This window comes from Triticum urartu, chromosome 5A (assembly GCF_056163025.1).
Source record: "Triticum urartu cultivar PI428250 chromosome 5A, HENAU_Tu73, whole genome shotgun sequence".
Classification (NCBI taxonomy): domain Eukaryota; kingdom Viridiplantae; phylum Streptophyta; class Magnoliopsida; order Poales; family Poaceae; genus Triticum; species Triticum urartu.
The window spans coordinates 447,447,333-447,461,962 of NC_141877.1; positions in this window are offsets into that span (position 1 = coordinate 447,447,333).

The window sequence follows — 14,630 nt, forward strand, 5'->3', positions numbered from 1 at the left end:
CGACATGGCGATGGCCAGTGCCGTGGCAGGCATAGACGCGGCCACGCCCTCCCGTGAATAGGGGAGCGGGGAAGCAGGGGCAAGGTGGGCTGGCCTGGTGGCCTAGTGGGCCAAGGCCCAGGGAGGGGAGTTCTCCCCTTTTTTTATTTGTTTTCTGTTTGGTATTTTCTTTTTCATTTATTTAATTTCCTGTTTTCTATTTAGTCCCAGCTATCAAATAAATTTTGTTGAATACCAAACTTGCCACATAAATATTGGGTCATATAAGGGAGCTGCACTCAAAGTTTCAAAACATTTTGAAAAGGATAAATATTTGTTTATTTTTAAATGGTTAATTTAAATGTTGTTTGCTCCTGTTTTAAATATCGTAGAGGCCTATCAACATTCTCAATAATGTTGCTTGATGTTTGTTAATTGGTTAGGGAATACTTACAACCTTTTGAACATTTTTAATTCATTGTTTTATGAAATTATAATTTGACTTGTTATTTGCATTTGAATTTTATCTCAGTTTGAAACAAGTGAGGTTGATCAAAAGTTTAATTATGATGACCTGGCATGATTAGCAAGGGTTTACTGTAGCTTAATTACCCGGGCGTCACATTCGGAGTCCCAGATGAGATCGGGGACATGACGAGGATTCTCGAAATGGTCGAGACGTAAAGATCGATATATTGGACGACTATATTCGGACATCGCAAAGGTTCCGAGTGATTCGGATATTTTTCGGAGAACCGGGGAGTTACGGGAATACAGGGAAGAAGTATTGGGCCTCATAGGCCAAGTGGTGGGAGAGAGGAGGCAGGGCGCGCGGCCCCCCTAGCCCAAACCGAATTGGACTAGGGGGCGGCCCCCTTTTCCTCCTTTCCTCCCTCTCCTTCCTTCTCCCCTTCCCCCTTCCTTTCCTCCTCCTAGTAGGAGTAAGAAAGGGGAGTCCTACTCCTGCTAGGAGGACTCCTCCTCCCGGCGCGCCCTAGGAGGGCCGGCCAGCCTCCCCCCCCCCCTTACTCCTTTATATACGGGGTCAGGGGGCACCCTAGAACACATAAGTTGATCATTGATCTATCCCAGCCGTGTGCGTTGCCCCCCTCCACCATAATCCACCTCGGTCATACTGTAGCAGTCCTTAGGCGAAGCCCTGCGACGGTAGCTTCATCAACATCGTCACCACGCCGTCGTGCTGACGAAACTCTCCCTCGACCTCTACTGGATCGTGAGTTCGCGGGACGTCACCGAGCTAAACGTGTGCTGAACGCGGAGGTGACGTACGTTCGGTACTGAGGATCGGTCGATCGTGAAGACGTACGACTACATCAACCATATTGTCATAACGCTTCCGCTTAACGGTCTACGAGGGTACGTGGACAATACTCTCCCCTCTCATTGCTATGCATCACCGTGATCTTGCGTGTGAGTAGGATTTTTTTTAAAATTACTACGTTCCCCAACAGTTTTACCATATGTCCCCTGATTATATTATTAACAAACCACAATAGATGTAATTTATAGATGTAGAACTCATATATACAAGTGATCAATAACTGCATGTACCACACTCAATTGTTTGTTCATATTCTTGGATAATATCGAGTAGTAAAAATGTTGCGTAGTGACCTAATATCCAGACTAAACTTAACCTTATCACTTACAAGTCAATGTATTGATAATTGACACAGCAAGATCGGTCGGCTTGATATGGTATGCTTGATACTCCCTTGCTTCTAGGCGTACGTGGTTATAAAATGAATGTATGTGGTGTTATTATCTACAGGAAAGAACATATTGCATATATGGTGTGCTTTTAGTTATCCGCCCTAACGTCCTATATGACTTCTATTTAGTTGTTTCCCTCACAACTACACGGGCCACAATGTTAGTTGCATAAAATTTGAAACAACGTAGATCAAAGAAATTTTGTATTAATTCCAACATGTTCCTAGATTTCACAAAAGGAAATATCTCACAGCTTGCATGGACATAATTACTATCCAAGCTCATCCAAGATTCACATAAAGAATTTTTTGTAGCAAACAATCCAACTTTGCTGATAAATTTAATAAAATACATTAAATCAAATAAAAAATGACAAACAGTTGTGATGAAACATAACATAATCAAAGCCCTTCAAAGTCGTTGGCCCTAGCTCAATCTTTTGTATCTTGATTCATATTTTATTTCTGGTGGAAATTTGATGAGACTAGGTCTATACAAACTGAAGTATCACAAGGTTTCAGAGAGCCGAATGAGTCTCTCACCTCACTGGGTAAGAACCCATGGTCGATACATGCACCATGGACGTAAACACACCCCTCACATAGTAGGTTGCGAAACTACTACTTCATCATCATACGATGGGGAGCACGGGAGCGCAAAAATTGAAACAAGAGGCCCACTAATAAAAGCATTCTTCACTCCATCATCATCATCATCATCATCATCATCATCATTGTAACCACCAAGACATCTTGAGAATCGAATGACAGTCTGTGAAAGTGGGAGTCATTGATCAGTACGACCAAAACACCATAGGCTCCCCAGTTTCGACCGTGTCAGCCACAACGGCCCCGACAAGATGGGGTTAGAGTCATGGGACTTTTATTTCATGCAACATTACCTCCACCGTGTGATGGGAAGGGCACTCAAATCTAACATAGACAAAAATCAGTGTGCACTCTCAACATTGATCAATGCCCCCTTCTTTCTGCATACCGGAGCCGACTATACCATAACAAACAAGGGGATCTTGCCAAGCCACACTACTAACCACATCATCTAGGTATTTTTCCCATCCACCACTAGTCCACTCCTATCATATTCAGATCTACCGGATTTTTGTAGCAAAAAAAACTCGAAGCATCTAGAGAGTTGTATTTACATATCCAAGCCATGGAATGTATTATTTTTAGAAGACAACTCATGACATATCAATTATACATTTTAACTAATCCAATATTTTTAGAGACCCACATTCCAAACAAACTTGCCAAATGATACTCAAGATAGATGTGTACCTTCTCTAGTTCCTGACAAAGGCTTAATCTTTCTCAATGTTCCTACTTTTTTAGACAAAGGAAAAGCTATGTGTATCATCACACTCTTCATTTGGAGCGTTTAAACATGTACCCAATCTACCATTTTCTTATAGTAATGATATATGTCGCGGGCATGTGTTCAGGGTGATAGGAGGAGAAACTAGAAAGTGAGATATTATTGGACACCCAACCAAAATATAGCTCCACTTTTTCCGCCCTTCTTCTTTGCTGATTCATTGTCGTTGCAAAGTCAATAAGAATTTATCATGACATGTGTGAGCCTTATTTGACTAGTAGTTCATAGCCCTAGGATGAGGAATAAGGTTCAAGCGGTGGCTCCGCCAAAGTGAGTAGTGGATGTTCGGAGGGGGTGTAGATAAGAGGAGCAACACTGGAGTATGAGGGGGGGGGGGGGGGTAGAAAGAATCACCCAACTATCTGGACTACAATTACGCAATATTTTTTCCTCCAGTCAGTTCCCCACCATTAAGTTGTCCAATATGTTAACGTTCGGTGGAAATCTAGTGTAATCTTTTATAATAATCATCTTCCGTTCAGGCTTAATCTCTGCCCACTTCGTATCAAAAACATGACTATTTGAGATCGTCATGTCTATAGGTCAAAAATGGAGTATAAATATGGATGGCTATCGTGTGTTATGTATCCTAGACCACCATTTGATCTTGGAGTATGACGATGATAATGTTTGATACGAATATGAGTGATGATAGCTATTGATCATGAATATGGATAGAATAAAGAGATAGTCGAATACGAACATCCTTGGTTATGGATATCTAGCTTGGTTATTGTGGGGAAGAAACCGCAATATATAATATTCCCAAAATGCAACTATATTGGTTGCTCAACATGTAAAACCCATATATATAATTTTCACTGTATATGTAGACACTCATAGATGTAGAAATTCACTAGATAACATGTAAATCATATATTTACAAATCAGAAGAAGATACAAAGTTCTTACTAAGTGAAAGTAATTGTTTAGGACAAATACGGAGAAGTGCAGTCGGTAGGGTGGACACGAAGAGACGAACACGAGAATTTGTTGAGATATATAGACTGAGTAAGCCAGCTTATGTTGGATATATGCCCTAGATTAAATTATCTATACAGCTCTATTAGAAGTCCGAAATAGTTCTATGCAGTTGGATATCGCCCATCTCTTATTCTATCTCCTATCCTATTTGCTGGAATCGAACATGGATGGTACCAGATATCCATTTGTCTGAACCATCAACCATGTCAACTCCAAACGTCAAAAAAAAAATTGTCAACTCCAAAAGCTTCTGGTCGGTCGGAAAGTATCCACTTTCTTTTCACCCTTATCCCACGGCCAAACATCATAAAGTCACTAGTTACCCGTGGAATCTATAAGTTTAAGATTAGGCAACAATTGGGCTTAGGTTGAAAGGCAGGGGCACAATTTTCTGTTTAGGCACTCTATGTTGCATTTTATTGAATTCAAAGCTGACTTCACAGAAGAATAAAATGATTTAATCCTTGCAAAAAAAGGAATAAAATTACAGGTGTCTCTCTTTAAGCAAGTTTATTAGTGTTATAAGTAGGTGTAACGATACAATGGCTTTTGCCAAACCGATGGGACTTTACATGCGAACATTCTCTTCTCTGCCGTCCTTATGTTGGTTAGTTCACGGAACAAAATGATTGATGAGTTTAAGCAAGTTTAGATGTGTGTGATGGGGTGATAAGTAGGTGTAATGCTACCATGGCTTTTACAAAGCTGATGGGACTTTACCTGCGAAAGGTCACTGGCCTTTTCCTCATACAGTTATCTGAGTATTATGTTCCTTTCCGTTGACAGCGATCGGACGATCGATTTGCATTGCTATGGCCGCAAAAGTTGGCATCCCTTTCCATCGCCATCTAGCAAACCCCTCGTGTTCTTTGCTTTTCTACAGCTAAATTTTCTATTCGGCGGCACCGGTAGAATTCGATGTGGTTGGGCTTGACACTGTTGACTGGTTGTTGTCATGTAATACTTAAATATTCCTTCCTATCAGTGTGGTTGACAACATCATTATTAGAATCTAAATTACATGCATTATACGTTTGGCCGGTGCATTTGACGATGAAAAGTAGCACATATTTTTGTCTCATTTTTATACGAGTGGTGCTATTCGTATTGAACTGCAAAAACTTTTTATAAACCGTTTTATATTAAGAGATAGAGGTAGTACAAGTTTTACGAAAATCATACATGCTAGTTAAAATTGATGGTTGTTATTTCCACATTTTGATCTAGACGGTTACTCCTTCTCTCACAGTATGTAATTGTATTTTTTTGTAGGAGCACCACCTAGGAATAGGATTTCTGTTTATATAATAATAATAATAATAATAATAATAATAATAATGTCTGCTCCATTTTTTTGTCAGAAGAACACTTTAGTTACTTGACGAAATAGTCTTGCGCCCCGCTATGTTAATATAGCGAGCCCCCGATACAACCAACGATAGGTGCTGGGGCGAAAGCAGCACAGTCACGCTCAAAAGAAACGAAAGAGAAAATATAAAAGGAACAAATGTTGACAACGGCGGATCAACAAAAACGAAGAAGCATCACGACCGCTATGCCCACCGGAGATCTCCCACCAAGCTCCTAGACTCCGAAGCGCCGGTACCAATCAACACCTCCAAGAAGGGACGCGACAATGACGAGACTCCTGCCAAGGGTTTCCCCCAGTACGCGGCGAGGAGAAAGGAAGGGTATCACCCGACGCCCTCCAGGAAGGTCCGGCGGCACCCTCAGGCGCCGCTGCGTCGGTGTCGGCCAGGCCGACAGGGATTACTCCCGACCCCAACCTTCACCTCGGGCGCTCTGGAGCTTGCCAGCATACCGTCCACCACCCTGCACCAACACGGTCTTGAAGCTTCCCACACCGTCTCACCGCGGTACCACGAAGTGGGGCCTGCACAACGAAGAAGAGGAGCTGGGACTAGGGGCAGTAGCACCGTTGGCACGCGGGAGGGCCCAACCTCCATCGTCAACGACGGCAACCGACCGGGCGCAATAGCAGGAGCATACCAGGTCCGTAGGCCCACAGGCTCGGCCGGGCCCTGAGATGCCCGTAAAGCTCCCGTCGTCATGCTGCAGAAGGCATGGCCGTCAGCGTCACCGCCCCTTGTCCGAGCTGCTCCTCCTCCTTCTCATTGTGCAGTAGGCGTCGAAGCCGCGCCAGAGCTGGCCCGCTAGGACCAAGATGGGGCCCTAAGGGCCCAGATTTGAGCCGGGGTGCGCCGCCGGCCACCCCGTGCCACCAATCCGCCCCGCCGCCAAGGAGCAGCGCCGCCGCCTCCAAGCCGAGCCTCGCCGCCACCGTCCCCTATGCCGGGAAGGAGAGCCCTGCGTGGGCGTACAGAAGGTCCCACCGCCGCCGACACCACCCGGGCTAGATTCGGGGGCGTCCGCCAGCAGCGGCGGGGGGATTGGGATGGGGCGAAGGGAGGGAGGTCGCGCACCGCCCCGGCCGCCTCCTGGGAAGGCGGCGCTAGGACGGGGTCGGGAGGGGGGGGGGGGGGGGGGCTGTCGTCTAAACTTTTTGGGGCACACTTAAGTTACTTCACTAATAATAACCCGGAAACACAAAGTTCAAATACAGAAATGCAGACAAACACCATCACATGCACTCACACAAACAGATCTACAAGCATATTCGTGCAATTTCTAAATCTTCAACAGTAACACGAAGCAGAGCAAGCAGGCGCGACTTGGTGAGCCCTTCAAGGCGTCGGTGGGCTCCCCTAGCCCCCGAATTGTTAGTAGTTCAAGCCGGCGGCACGTCAGCTCGCCGGTTCCAGCAACCAAACCCTCCGCGCTGACGCGGGCGAGGCCAGACCAAGGACCACGCCGGGCAGCAAAGGTCTTTGAATACTCGGAGCAGGAGCACACCGGAGGAAGGCAACAAGTGCAAGGTGACAAGCTAGGGAGGACGACGGATTGCCGGCCGGGGGAGTGGGATTCACGCCGCCCGAGCGCGCGCGCGCATGTGCGGGCGGTTGGGGCTCGCGGTGGTGGTGGGGGTGTCACACTGTCATGGCGCCATGCAACAGCGAGCGGGCTCGGACGTTCGCCCGGATGCTGTCGTGAGGATCTACTGTCAGCATCAGTAGGGTCAACACGAGCGTGTGTGTTTGTGTGTGTCATGTGAGCGTGATTCGCTGCTGGGGGCTAGGTTTCGCGCTGTATTCTAGTGGGTTTGAGGTTTGTTGTTTATGTGGGGTGGGGAGGGGGGCTCACCCGTTGGAGCATCCCGTTGTTCGCTAGTGTGGTTTGTGCTGGGGTGAACATTCTCCAGGTGGTGTAGGGCAGGCTGCCGCGAGGAGACCAGTGGAGAGTGGAGAGGTCACGTCGGTCTAGGGACCAGTTGGAGTAGAATCTTGGCTGCTCCATCGTTGTTTGGTGAGGAGAAGTGTCCGGAAAGGGTGGTCTAGCTGATCATTCCCTCTGGAGTTTCCTTTTGTTGGCGGCTTGATCATTCTTTCTCTGGTTTGCGACATATGGCTGCGCCTGGATGGAAAGGGTCCTTCTGCTGCAAGTAGCATTAACACATTGAATTATTTAACATCGGTACTGTAGAGTTTGATTCCGGGGATGCATGCTTCTTCTGCGTGTGGCCCGGTTAGTTCAAATTTGAATTGCTATTGTTGCTAATAATTGTCCATGATGCATACGAGTAGTAGTTAACATCACACTTTTATCTCATAGATGAAATGTTAGTTTCATATGGCCTTTCATTGAGCGATGAGTTTCCAATAGCCCATTTCGCCAATACAAAAAGGGAAACGAGTTTGTAAGATAGACGCGTATGGGAACTACAGTTCAGGTGACAGACAACAACTTATTTGATTTAAACAATCCATATGCTAAGTGTTTGTAACTTTCTAAGGTGTTGTTCTTGTCCAGCAATAGTTACCAAAAAGGTTCAGCCTGCGAGTGGGTAGAACCTCTGCAACAACTAAAAAAGAGCATGCTCATGTTCCGTAGCTGAAAAGATGAGCTATTTCACGTCCACGTTATTTGAAAATTATGCTTGTGCGTCACTAACTTGCAACTTTGAGACGTTCCGAGTGCACAGAAAAATGTTGGACAGGTCGACAATAATACTCAGATAGGTTGTTCCTTTCCCTTTTTGGGCCTTTGTTTGGCTCCAAGAGACTGTCATCTGCTTTGGGGAATTTAGTAGATCACCTACTAGAAGAAAAACCCTAAAGAACCTGAAACATGAAAAGTGAAAGCACCTGTTTTAAAAGTTAAAATAAAAGGTTGAGCTCATTGCACCCTTTTTCTAATTACATGAACATCTGTTACAAATGTGTCAAGCCACTTTTTTCATTACATGAACATCTTTGAATAATGTATTCAACACTTTTTCTAGTTACATGAACACTCTTAATATATGAAAAAATTCTTAATTACATGAACATTTTTGTAAAAATGCATTGAACACTTTTTTAATTACATGAAGATTTTTTTAAATGTGTCAAACATATTTATAGTTTACATGGATATTTTTAACAGGTGGTCGTTTTTTATAATGAACGATCGTTTTCATAGTGAATGATCATTTGTCCACTCTGTGCGACGGATCGGGAGGATACCTTCCACGTCTTCTTCTGTAGATGTCCACGAGCGACTGCGCTTTGGCATGCTATGGAGGAACGCTGGAGGTTGCCGAACATCAGGAGGGCTATTTACGTTATTGCAGGACCTTGATGAAGTTCAACGAATGCGGGTGCTAATGGTGATGTGGCGCTGTTGGCATGTCCGGAACGAACTCGTCCACAACAAGCCAGCACCGCCGGTTGAAACTTCATGGCGGTTCCTCCTCGGCTACATGGAGTCCCTCATTGGCATCAAGCAATTCCTGACCGGCGACTTTGCAAAGAGCAAGATGGTGATCACTGACGACGGCCGGCCGGCGCCGTTATCACATGATGCTTGAGCTACGACCCGTCCGGTGCATTGGTCCCCGCCTACAGCCGGCCGTGTGAAGCTCAATGTCGACGGTTCATTTGTCGAGGCTACGGGCGCTGCAGGGGCTGGAATGTGTTAGCAACCCAGGCCTAGCTTCCGGTCCATCGGCATATGCTCGAACGTTTTCGATGCGTATCGGACACTCCACTATAAATAGAGAGCCCACAACATTCAAAAAGATCAGCCTTAACGGAGTGTGACACTCTCCCTTATAAAGAGCTCCTAGCTTCCTCTCATATCCGAGGTGGGACTAAAGTCACTGGCGTTGCTCAAGGTCAGGTTCCTGACACCCCATCCCCCTAGGGAACCCCTCTTAGTGTGGCGTGGGGCCCAACTCTGATACCACTTGTTAGCAACCCCGACCCAACTTCCGGTCCATCGGCATATGCCCAGACCTTTCCAGTGCGCATCAGACACTCCACTACGAGCAGAGAGCCTACAACATCCCAAAAGAACATCCTTAAGAAAGTGTGGCACTCTCTTTTATAAAGAGCTTCTAGCCTCCTTCTATATCCGAGGTGAAATAAAGTCACAGGCGTTACCCAAGGACAGGTTGCTGACAGAATGATACTACGTAATGCATCCGGATGTGTCGCACTCTCCTTTATAAAAAGCTTCTAGCCTTCTTCCGTATCCGAGATGAAATAAAGTCAAAGGCGTTATCCAAGGACAGGTTGCTGAGAGAATGATACTACGTAATGCATTCGGGGCCATTGTCTTCTCGGCTTGCCGTGAAATTTGGCAATGTGCAGACGCCCTGCATGCAGAGCTTGCTGCGTTCAAGGAAGGGCTGGGGCTTGTACACCCATGATCGTCCCGGCCGGTAGACATCGAGACTGATTGCAGTATTGCACCGAAGCCGTGAAGTTGCACCAATGTGTTGGACAGGATAAATCGCCACACATGCTAAGAGATTATTAAGAGAGAGGGAGGCTACTATTGCTCACATTAGTAGGTCTCAGGTCACAGAATACAATTAGAGCATGTGTTTACGGTTCGCGTTTGCCCTCTTAAAGCATCTCTAGACTCTAGCAGATCCCTTAAAATACACGAAACTATAAAATAACCGTCAATTTATAGTTTTAAATGAAAAACGACCAGAATAAAACCCATAAACGACCCCGACCAGTAATTTTTTTGAAGGGGCACAGAACAGCTAAACCTATGAAAATAAGGATTTTGGAGACAACCCAAAGACAATATGTATACGAGGTGGTCTTCGGTACAATCCCCCCCCCCCCTCCCAAGACGTATAAAGGGTAGGGGCGGTCATTTTCACACGCCGTATAATAATACTCGCCCGCCGTAGGTGTGCCTGCATCGCCGTACGGCGCTGTCGCGTACACCCGCCCGTACGCGCCCACGTCCGCATGCATGCCCGCCCGCGCCCGCTGCATACGCCCGAGTGATTAAAAAAATGATCGGCGAACCCTATCTTCAAGACGCCTCACCCGCCTCCTCTCGCGCCGCCGCCGCCATCTCCGGCAGTACCTGGCCGACGAAAAAAATGTACGCGTTGTGCGCTACGCCAACAACCGCCTCAGTCGGGCAGACGCCTCCGCCGCCGGCAGCTCGTACCCGGCGACAACCGCCTCATGTCTGACGAAGGCAACGAGGTACGCGAGGCGCTGGCATAGTAATTTAAGAACGGATTTTAATTGAGAAGATGTTACATGATGTTTGAATGTATATTTGATTATATATGAACGTGTATAGATTGAGGCTGAAATAGGATATGACGGTGATGATGGCGGTAGCAACGACGGATCATTGTCATTGAATGAAGACGAACATGACGGCGAAAATTATATGAGTTTGGATGAGTCTTACAGTGGCAATGTAAGTGGTCTGCATGTTCTCAACCATATTAAATACAAGCATCCACGATGACAATAACATGTTTGACTGTGCACAGATAGGAGGGGATGATGAGAATGAAGATATGGATGTAGATGATTCATATGCTGAAAGCGGAAGCCATGTAGGTTTAGATTTATATAGGTTATTTTAAAGTGAAATTAAATACGCATCAAGTCTTACATATCATATTTACAATTTGCGCAGATGGAAGTAGAAGGGTACTATCAGTGGAATTTTTTCGATGATGCCAATGACGAAAACGATATCGATGCATCTTATAATGACAACTCGTGTTGGGTTTCGTAGTAATTTCAAAATTTTCCTACGCTCACGCAAGATCATGTGATGCATAGCAACGAGATGGGAGAGTGTTGTCTACGTACCCACGCAGACCGACTGCGGAAGCGTTGACGCAACGTAGAGGAAGTAGTCGTACGTTTTCCCGATCCGACCGATCAAGCACCGAAACTACGGCACCTCCGAGTTCGAGCACACGTTCAGCTCGATGACGATCCCCGGACTCCGATCCAGCAAAGTGTCGGGGAAGAGTTCCGTCAGCACGAAGGTGTGGTGACGATCTTGATGCATTACAGCAGCAGGGCTTCGCCTAAACTCCGCTACAGTATTATCGAGGACTATGGTGGCAGGGGGCACCGCACACGGCTAAGGAATAGATCACGTGGATCAACTTGTCTGTTCTAGGGTGCCTCTACCTCAGTATATAAAGGACTAGAGGGGGGAGGCTGGCCGGCCAAGGTGTGGCGCGCCAGGAGAGTCCTACTCCCTCTGGGAGTAGGATTCCCCCCCCCCCCAATCCTACTTGAAATAGGATTCGCGGAGGGGGAAAAGAGAGAGAGGGGGCCGGCCACCTCTCCTAGTCCTAATAGGACTAGGGGAAGGGGGAGGCGCACAGCCCATGTAGGGCTGCCTCTTCTCTTTTCCACTAAGGCCCATCATGGCCCATTTAGCTCCCGGGGGGTTCCGGTAACCTTCCCGGTACTCCAGTAAAATCCCGATTTCACCCGAAACACTTCCGATATCCAAACATAGGCTTCCAATATATCAATCTTTATGTCTCGACCATTTCGAGACTCCTCGTCATGTCCGTGATCACATCCGGGACTCCGAACAACCTTCGGTACATCAAAATGCATAAACTCATAATATAACTGTCATCGTAACCTTAAGCGTGCGGACCCTATGGGTTCGAGAACAATGTAGACATGACCGAGACACGTCTTCGGTCAATAACCAATAGCGGGACCTGGATGCCCATATTGGCTCCTACATATTCTACGAAGATCTTTATCGGTCAGACCGCATAACAACATACGTTGTTCCCTTTGCCATTGGTATGTTACTTGCCCGAGATTCGATCGTCGGTATTCCAGTACCTAGTTCAATCTCGTTACCGGCAAGTCTCTTTACTCGTTCTGTAATACATCATCCCGCAACTAACTCATTCAGTTGCAATGCTTGCAAGGCTTAAGTGATGTGCATTACCGAGAGGGCCCAGAGATACCTCTCCGACAATCGGAGTGACAAAACCTAATCTCGAAATACGCCAACCCAACATCTACCTTTGGAGACACCTGTAATGCTCCTTTATAATCACCCAGTTACGTTGTGACGTTTGGTAGCACCCAAAGTGTTCCTCCGGCAAACGGGAGTTGCATAATCTCATAGTTATAGGAACATGTATAAGTCATGAAGAAAGCAATAGCAACATACTAAACGATCGGGTGCTAAGCTAATGGAATGGGTCATGTCAATCAGATCATTCAACTAATGATGTGACCTCGTTAATCAAATAACAACTCATTGTTCATGGTTAGGAAACATAACCATCTTTGATTAACGAGCTAGTCAAGTAGAGGCATACTAGTGACACTTTGTTTGTCTATGTATTCACACATGTATTATGTTTCCGGTTAATACAATCTTAGCATGAATAATAAACATTTATCATGATTATAAGGAAATAAATAATAACTTTATTATTGCCTCTAGGGCATATTTCCTTCAGTCTCCCACTTGCACTAGAGTCAATAATCTAGATTACACCGTAATGATTCTAACACCCATGGAGCCTTGGTGCTGATCATGTTTTGCTCATGGAAGAGGCTTAGTCAATGGGTCTGCAACATTCAGATCCGTATGTATCTTGCAAATCTCTATGTCTCCCACCTGGACTAGATCCCGGATGGAATTGAAGCGTCTCTTGATGTGCTTGGTCCTCTTGTGAAATCTGGATTCCTTTGCCAAGGCAATTGCACCAGTATTGTCACAAAAGATTTTCATTGGACCCGATGCACTAGGTATGACACCTAGATCGGATATGAACTCCTTCATCCAGACTCCTTCGTTTGCTGCTTCCGAAGCAGCTATATACTCCGCTTCACATGTAGATCCCGCTACGACGCTTTGTTTAGAACTGCACCAACTGACAGCTCCACTGTTTTAATGTAAACACGTATCCGGTTTGTGATTTAGAATCGTCCGGATCAGTGTCAAAGCTTGCATCAACGTAACCTTTTACGACGAGCTCTTTGTCACCTCCATATACGAGAAGCATATCCTTAGTCCTTTTCAGGTATTTCAGGATGTTCTTGACCGCTGTCCAGTGATCCACTCCTGGATTACTTTGGTACCTCCCTGCTAGACTTATAGCAAGGCACACATCAGGTCTGGTACACAGCATTGCATACATGATAGATCCTATTGCTGATGCATAGGGAACATCTTTCATATTCTCTCTATCTTCTGCAGTGGTCGGGCATTGAGTCTTACTCAATTTCACACCTTGTAACACAGGCAAGAATCCTTTCTTTGCTTGATCCATTTTGAACTTCTTCAAAATTTTGTCAAGGTATGTTGTTTGTGAAAGTCCAATTAAGCGTCTTGATCTATCTCTATAGATCTTAATGCCTAATATGTAAGCAGCTTCACCGAGGTCTTTCATTGAAAAACTCTTATTCAAGTATCCCTTTATGCTATCCAGAAATTCTATATCATTTCCAATTAACAATATGTCATCCACATATAATATCAGAAATGCTACAGAGCTCCCACTCACTTTCTTGTAAATACAGGCTTCTCCAAAAGTCTGTATAAAACCAAATGCTTTGATCACACTATCAAAACGTTTATTCCAACTCCGAGAAGCTTGCACCAGTCCATAAATGGATCGCTGGAGCTTGCACACTTTGTTAGCTCCCTTTGGATCGACAAAACCTTCTGGTTGCATCATATACAACTCTTCTTCCAGAAATCCATTCAGGAATGCAGTTTTGACATCCATCTGCCAAATTTCATAATCATAAAATGCGGCAATTGCTAACATGATTCGGACAGACTTAAGCATCGCTACGGGTGAGAAGGTCTCATCGTAGTCAATCCCTTGAACTTGCCGAAAACCTTTCGCGACAAGTCGAGCTTTGTAGACAGTAATATTACCGTCAGCGTCAGTCTTCTTCTTGAAGATCCATTTATTCTCAATTGCTTGCCGATCATCGGGCAAGTCAACCAAAGTCCATACTTTGTTCTCATACATGGATCCCATCTCAGATTTCATGGCTTCAAGCCACTTTGCGGAATCTGGGCTCACCATCGCTTCTTCATAGTTCGTAGGTTCATCATGATCTAGTAGCATGACTTCCAGAACAGGATTACCGTACCACTCTGGCGCGGATCTCACTCTGGTTGATCTACGAGGTTCA